At 39.6% G+C, this 8,443-nt stretch overlaps 1 long non-coding RNA gene across 1 annotated transcript in view; it reads right to left on the bottom strand.

Annotated features, from left to right (window-relative positions):
- Positions 1–1,816: 1,816 nt before the first annotated feature.
- The window catches only part of LOC146432659 (uncharacterized), a 48,878-nt gene continuing 42,251 nt past the window's right edge, over positions 1,817–8,443 (bottom strand). Inside the window, exon 2 of the long non-coding RNA XR_014854270.1 lies at positions 1,817–4,066. This is a non-coding gene — a long non-coding RNA (uncharacterized LOC146432659). The remainder of the gene's footprint in view (positions 4,067–8,443) is intronic.

The raw sequence follows: 8,443 nt of genomic DNA, 5'->3' as shown, positions 1-8,443 counted from the left end.
TCAATCATACTCAGCATCAGTCTAATGTTTCCTTCTGCTGCTCCTGTTGCCTGAAACAGATTATTTCCATGGAGAACAGTAAGACTTCCCAGTCATTATCTGGATGCCCAAAAGCTGCTGAATGTTACAGAGGCACATGGGTAGAGTCATCTCTGGAACGGTCAAGGTCTGGGAATGAGAAATATGTACACAGTTTAGACATTTTCCAAAGCCAAAGTGTGGATTGGGTAAGTTCTGCATCCCCTATTTACCCTCAGCCACCTTACTGAATTTGCAATCTTCAAAAGGCCTGAGCAAATCAGGTCTTTGAGAATCTCCTGCTGAAATGAAATGTAGTAATTAAAATTAGGGTGGAATACTCTGTGTCTCATTCCAAATCAACCCATTCTTCACTATGTGTTTGGCATATTTGTTGTACCTCTCACTGCCTCACCCCTGAGCACAGGTGGCTGAATAGTAGGAATGTGTCCTGAAGACCTGAATCCACAAAATTAATCTTTTCCTGCAGTGTTTTCCATGGAAAAAATATTGACACAATGTTTTCATACTACCATGACTAATATCAAGTGCTGTTCTGAGACATTTTTCAAATACTTTAAAAAAAGAAATGAACTTCTATTACTACCATATGGAATCAGATTAGCCCTGCTGTTAAGGTATTCACAAAGAAGGCAAATCCTTCTATTTTCTCCTGCCCAAAGCAAAAGCAAAATAGAAATAAGCTGTGTGATTACCAGTCTGTGGGTGATGGAATTCAAGGTCATGTTGTATTACTAATCATCTAAAGGATCACTTGGATCACAAAGCTGCACGTGCAAGGCGACTCTGCTGAGTTGTGCTACAACAGCATGGAGGTAACAGGGAAGAAAAACAATTTTTTAAAATACCAATGATTTTTCTGGCATTCACACTATATGCACCCCAAGTTTTTATCTCCAGATTAAATTTTCTGGTTTTCTGTGTTGTATCTTCAGAAACAAAACTCTGCCATGGTCAAATGAAGGTTTAAGTACCCACAATTAACTGGCATGATTCAGTGTTTTTAAATTCTTAAGTGTTATCCTGTGGGTCATGTCACAGGATTTAAATAGAGGAGAAGAGCTAATCAGTAACTGCTCATTTATTGCTGTCTTCTCTGCCAGGCAGCAGAAATAATACTTATAAAATTTCTGTCTTTCCTTCACCATGGGACCACATGGGGTTGGAACTTCACTCCCAAATTGCCTGACATCCATTGCATAGCTCATCAGCATCATCATTTTTGTCCAGAGGAGCACAGGAACATGTTGTCTACCCACCTGGGCTTTCTGCTAATGCTTGGGGCTGGAACAGTCTGAGATAAATGAACTCTGAGCTTCTGTTCTGCCAGGATTGGGATGTTAGACATGAGCCTCCTGCTAGTGAGGTGTGACCATTTATAGGAACAGTTTTAAGGGACTCCATTGGCATCCAGTCCTGCACAGAGCTGTCCTGGGTTCATCACTTTTCACATTCATTTGCTTTTGTAAGAATTTGAATGCCAATTAGCAGCTAATAACAAGTACTTGGCGTGATGCCACAGACATCCTGCAGTGTTAGAGTTCTAGTGTTTTCCAAAATTAATTTCCCTTTAAAAAAATGTATCCCTAGTCCTTCTTGATTACAAGTGTTAGCTTTTGTATTCATTAAATTGCCTGAATGAGCCCCAAGATAGAGGTTGATGACATTTCTTCAGTGCAACAGCTTTTTCCAGAATCTGCAGTTTCATCAAAGTGCTCCTTTGGAACACACAGCCTTTTTTTTTTTCCTCCCAAACAAAAGGTTTTTGCAAAAAAGGTGGAAGCATTTTTTACTTACAAATTTTATTTCATTCATATCAAAACCATTAATTTTAAAAGTCAGCATCAAATACTTCTGTCCTGTTAAATGAAGCAAGTCACCACAGCTTTCTGAGCTTGAAAGCATTGTTGCCACACCAGCCCCTCAGCTAAAAGTTTGGGGTTTTAAACTGATATGGAAAAAAATTCCTAGAGATGCTACAATGCCCTAAGAAACTGAAATTTTATTTTATGATCAGCTTTTTAAAAATAATGTTTTGGCTACCTTTCTAAATGCCCGTGTTTGGAATTGATAGTGTTGTTGAATTGTTGACAATATTGACAGTTTTAATTAGTGCCATTAGATTTCAGAGTAAATAATTAAATTGCTGTCATTTTCAACAGGTCTACCTGGCTGCTCTGTGCATCCAATGGTTCCAAGTGCCTCCCAACTCTGTCTAATTGCAGAAAAACAGCAGACATACCTGAGACAGCAGCCAAAGGGTCTACAGAAATTATTGATACAAAAACCTGCACGATAATGAAATGCTGAGATCATGGCTATAGCAGTAAAATATTAAAGTAAAATGAAAGTAAATACAAGTGCAGTATGCATATTACATCATCCATCTGCGTTCTGTGAGATTCTCAGTTTTAAATATACATTAAGCTACTGCACGATTTCCTTTTTAGCAGATTGTGAAAGAACATCTAAATTCTTCCGCGAAATTTATGTTTCATTCTGCTGCAGAGCACAAAGTGCTCTAATGCACAGCACACAAATTGTCATGTTCTTGTCTGGGGAGCAGTCTTGAACTCATTAGTGAGTTTGCCAGCATAAGGAACATAACACAGAACCTGTGAGATGCATATGGTAACAACTTTGAGTCTTATGACCAATCTGGTTTTTATAACAGTTTGTGAATACTTCTGAAGTAAATTAGATCTATTAATCTATCTGATTTTGGATGGGTTTTTTATCTTATGTCAAATGTTTCTTTGCAGATTTGGATGTTTTCCATTTTAAACGTATGTGCTGTGATTGGAATACCAGAGTGATAGGGATCATTAAAATAACATTTATCATCTTAAACTGTTATTGTTGGGTTTGGTACATATCCTGCCATTTTAGTGTGTTCTCCTTAAAGAGAAATAAATTACTTCATTTTCCTGAGATAGTCCAACCTGCTCTTGAGAAAGACTTACTTATGCTGTCTGCTTGGTTCTCATAATGCTTGTTATTCTTGTGTTTTGGTTTGGCAATATCCATCTGCAGGAAGCAAGTTTTGCCTCTGGAACAAGACTGACACGTGGCAAACTTCAGGGAAATGTGTACCTTGTCAGAAAGGCCAAGTCCCACCAGAAAAATTATTTGTTTAAATTGTGCAGCACAGCTTTCATTTGCTCTAATTAAAGCATAAATGTCATTGTTCTCAGGTTCTTTAAATTAGGTTTATTAAGGTCTATGCCACATTTTGGAATGCAATTAATGTGTGCCTAAGCTTTCCATTCCCTTTAATGTCACAGGGGATGTATTTGATATAATGCTATTTAATATTTTAACAGAAGCTAAAGAAACTGAGATTAGGCAAATTTGTTATAAATTAAAAGCTAAATAGAACTCAGTGAATCAATCTTTTCTCTGGCAAGAGTAATTTCTTCTGCATGTTATTTCCTTCTATGTATAACTTACATTTCAGAATCCTATCCCTGACATCAAAGATTTATACACTGTTCACCCTGTTTAGGGGCAAGATCATTTTTGTTGGTAATTACATGAACTCTAGCATTCACACAAGGGTCATGGGAGGTTATTTAAATTATACAAATGTCACACAGATGTAAATGAATGCCCAGATACTGCTTTCCTTGAGCAGGTTGGGCTGTTTATTAGCCCATCAGCTGGGCACAAGGTATTACTCTGAATACAAGGTGTAAATGCTTAAGGAGAAGAATTGGGTCCCAGAAAATTGCTTAGATTTGTTATTTTAAAGGGCTAACAAAGAAGACTTCATAGGTCAGATTTAAGGCAGGTTAATGCAAGCACTTGCAGAATCCCATGCCTTGAAATGCCCTCATTAAAAAGGAAAGGTGAGGATGAAATGCCAAACTGTACATGACAGGCTGGGGAATGGCCTTCCCAAAATTCACATTTACCTGTGGCAGCAGGATGGAAATGGAGATCACAGAAGCACTAGACAGACTCCAAGTCCTTCACTGATGTGACCAAGCAGGTCAGCAGGATCAGTTCCTTGGGACCTCCAAGAGTTCTGAGAAAAACAAATTATTCCACAGATAATATTACATCAATTTTTGTATCCTTGGTACAAAGGGTGAATACAAGGCAAGTAAAACAACTAGGATGCAAAGATAAATATGGTCCCAGTGCAAGGATTTCTGACTGATCACAAATCCATATTTGTAATGAGAAAGAGGTTTGGATCCACAAAAGTAAATTCTGGCATTGGTTATGTCACCTCTCACATGCTTCTTAGAGACAAATAACAGCCTCTTAGTAAGAGCTTTCTGAACCACTGATCCCTAAATATGAGGAATGCAGAGACAGTGGTATTGTTGTATCACTGCCTTATCTGGAAAAATAGAGAAATAGTGTCTACCCAGGCAGGAATTTGGCTTTGACAAAGAATTCCACAAAGTAAAAAAATATTTTTTTTCTGTCCAGAGGAATTACATCTGACAAGCATTTCCAGAAATGCCTTCTAAAAATCCACTAATAAACTCAGTGGGTTATGAAGTAATGTTGGATAGCAGACACAGCAAGAGGCAATAATATGTTGTTGGATTTATTTAGTTATCACACAAGATTGCTGGAATATGTGGTAGGAGAGGAAAAGGCAAGGACAGATACAGAGAGACCATGATTCTATCCCACGGATCATGTTAGAACAATCTGGGGATAAAACAGGGAGCCAGATTGCCAAAGTAGTGTAAGTGGATGAAAACAATTGCTTTCTGTGAGTTCTATGAGAATGTTAGGGGACAGAGCAAGTGCAATTTTACCTTGATATTCAGTGAGTGAGAACAGTATTAGATAACTGTGTGAAACGATATTTTAGAATTTCATTGGAGCAGCCTTCTGTAGGGCAGCCTTCCCTCTATCCTGCAGTAAAATTGGAGATCAAAATGACGAAATTTTTGTTTCATACATTTCAAAGTGCTATTTTTAGTGAGGTAAAGAAACCAAAAAGCAGACCCTCCTGATCATGTACTCTCACCTGGACAATATATTTTTCCTCTTTTCAAAATCTAAAATTAAATTTATGAGTGGATTGAGAGTCTTAAGGATCTTCAGCAAGCTGTTTTGAAGTTCCCAATAACTCATCCTACCAATTTAAGCACATTACCATTAATTTAGCTATTCAGATAATTATTTAAGCCTTATCTCTGTCTCCCATGGTCTATGTCACTTTTCAACAAGGCACAGATTTTAAAACATAGTATATTTCACCATTATGTATAATATGCATATCCTGTCCTTTATCCAGCTATAAATGACACCAGCATCAATTTGGAAGACTCCTAATAGCTTCAATCAGAGTTGCTGAGCATTTTTGAGGATTAAGAATGTTTATTTGTAATCAATCCCTTTTTTCCCTAGGAAGAAGGCAGTGAATTTGAACAATTCATTACATTTGGATATGAAACACAGTGTTTGATCCTGTTATACTGAATAAAAGTAGGGGGCAAAATGTGAGAGAAATCATGGGAAAGGGTTAAGAGCTGGAGCCAAAGCAAAATTGCATCAGAAATCCTGAAAATCACTATTGATAGAACACAATGAACTTCCCTGGACCCAGATGTGCTGCTCCCAGTTCCCACAGCCTGAGCTGACATCCCCTGGGGCTGCAGAGGACCTTGCTGTGTTTGCAGCCCCTGCAGAAATGTCTGTTTCCTGGGGAAAGGTCACTGAGCCCCATGGCTGCTTCAGGGTGTTTGAGTATTAAACTCCCAAAGCCAGAGGTGACTCCCCAGCCCTGCCCACTCCCTGGACACCCTGGGCAGGTGAAAGAGAAGGCTCTGCCTGAGCTCTGTGCAGAGCCAGGACCATTAATGCCATCTCTTTCTTTCAGTCACACTTCAAGGCTCACTTCTTCCAAGTCCACGTTTCTTCCAGCGAGGATCTCATTGAGTAACAAATCAAAGCTGCAACTCTGTGATGATTTCAGACCTCTCCTTCCCGTGGGTTTCAGGAGGCTGTCAGTGCCTCCACTGTGATGGCAGCTTCTTGGGAGCAGTCTCTGAGCCTTCCTTTCCCCTGCCTTGGGCTGAGAACATGGCTGGCCCTTAGCCAAGATGCAGACTTGCTCAGGTGGATGTTAATTTTGAGGAGACAGATGAACAAGGGTAGTGCATCACTCTGAAAACTCAGTGGCACAGGATTTCTGATGGACTTGATAATCCCCTGCTGCATGAGCTGCATAGTTTTATTTTCAATGGAAGCACTAGGCTGGTTCTCCACAGAGATGGAAAAACCCAAACTCCTGAACTGCTCAACATTTCACGCTGACATTAATCCTTGGGTGGACCTGGAAAAGGAGACCACAGTGGCACAAAGTGGGGCAGAAATTTGGCTCCAAAACAACATCCATTTCATTGAGGAGAGAGGAAATGGACTCAGCCACACCAAAAGGGCCTGTAAGGAACTGCACAGCAAATTGGGTTATTGGTACTGGCAGAATTTTAAGCACCCATAAAAACACAATATTTATTCCAATAATCATCAAATATTCAATATAAAATGCTGATCATTTGACACAGTTTAGCAGCATATTTATAGTTTTATTTCCCAACACCACAACGTGGAAGTTGCTATCTAATAGTCCCCGTTCTGCTGTGGGCTATGGCTGTTTACTGCAGAGGAATTTCCTCTCAGAAAACGTAATATTTTCCTGAAGATCTGAGCAAGAAATTCCAAATTCAAAAGCAATAACTCAATACTTAAGTGAATACCACACGGATGAGCTGTTGTTATTGTTTTATAGCAAATATTTTTGTAGCATGTGGTGGCCAGCTCATTGAAACATGAAGATAATGACAATCCATGGAGCCTGAAGCTTGGCTGGCAAGCCATAGCAGATAGACAACACAAATCTGTGGGATGGGGTGGGAGGCAGGCACGATGAGATTTCAAAAAAAATCCCAAACAAACCCCAGTCAGGGAAACAGCTTCCAAAATATTTATTAAGGTTTTCAAGGCTTCAAAGATAAAAGAGTCATCCCAAACATAAACTCTCATCCCACACAGACAGTGCTTGTACTTACATGCTGTTGTCTCAACAAGCTTTTGTTTTCAGTAGAAAACCTTATTGTTTCTGAATGTAATTGCCAGGATATGAATTTGGAGACATGACATTGACTGCAGGGAAATGCTGCATGTGGATGATCACAGTTTACCAAAGGGCTGAGTATGGCTCATCCTCACCTGAATGGCTTAGGAGCAATGTTAGAGGAAGGAAAGAAGGAAAAAGAGGAAAGAGGGAGGGGAAAACAAAATATGTTTTGCTCAGAAATTCAACCGGAAGGCACTTACTTCCTAGAGAGTTTCAGTGAAAGATATTATTTTACTTAGAATTTAAGTGTATCTTGAAGACTTTTGTTTTTCCAGTAATGGCTAGAAACACCAGCTATTACTGCAGCTCAGCCAACACGTGTTGGTTGATGAACATTACTTGATGAACAAAGATACTAGCACTCTACAGATCCTTTTCAGTAGAGTTGAAAGGAAATTTCTCCACCGTGTAGAAAGAGCAGTCTCTCTAATTCAGGGAAATAATAGCACAAAATGGGTGAATTCCAAACTACAAGGGAATTTCAACTCCAAAATCCAGTTTTAATTTTTCCTTTTTCTCTGAAAACCAAACTCCATCAAACCCCTGTGATTACCACAGTGCAAATGCCTGTGGTGATCAGGTATTTTTAGTTACTGTATGCCCAGTGCACTAGGACTTACTTCCACCTGCTGCTGAGATAAGTTCTGTGCAGGAGTGAGGTTTCAGCCCCATTTTCCCACTCTGTTCGGTTATCTCCATCTTTGGGCTTGGCTGCATTCCCCTCCTTTTTCAGACTCTTCCTCTCATCCCCCGGCAGCTGCTCACAGCTCACTCCTCCCTTTCTTGTTCCAACACAGTCCTTTTAAGATTCACATTCCTTTTGATCTCCAGGCTCTCAGACTTGGCAAGCCAGCTGTGTAACTGCCCGGGGCCTGGAAAACAGCATTTTCCCAACTGATTATTGAGTTATTGTTATTTTAGCTCCCTTGAAGTTGTTTACCCCAGGTATCATGTCTCGATCACTGTTTTGTTGCCCATTGGTTTCCATCTTCCCCCAGACTAAACAGTTTTTTTGGACTTAACTCTATAAATAATCTTCACATGCACAGGCTGAAGCACACAAACTCTTCATGAAAGCAGTATACCTAATTCCCCTGGTTCTCCAAACCACAGGAGTTAGGATTAGCTATCTAGAACGTTATGCTAACAATTCCCAGATTTATAGGCTAGGTCCATGGTAGAAAAGGCTTCTGTGCCACAGAGTCTCCAACTCCTGAACTTGCTTTCCTTTGTAGGTTTTCTCAGCTATTCACATGAATAGGGAGGTGAGTTGCCACCTGAGGTATTGTATGAACA

This window comes from Lichenostomus cassidix, chromosome 10 (genome assembly GCF_008360975.1).
Source record: "Lichenostomus cassidix isolate B80296 chromosome 10, HeHo_3.0, whole genome shotgun sequence".
Taxonomy (NCBI): domain Eukaryota; kingdom Metazoa; phylum Chordata; class Aves; order Passeriformes; family Meliphagidae; genus Lichenostomus; species Lichenostomus cassidix.
The sequence above is the reverse complement of the archived record's forward strand: the minus strand, read 5'-3'. Positions and strand labels throughout refer to the sequence as shown.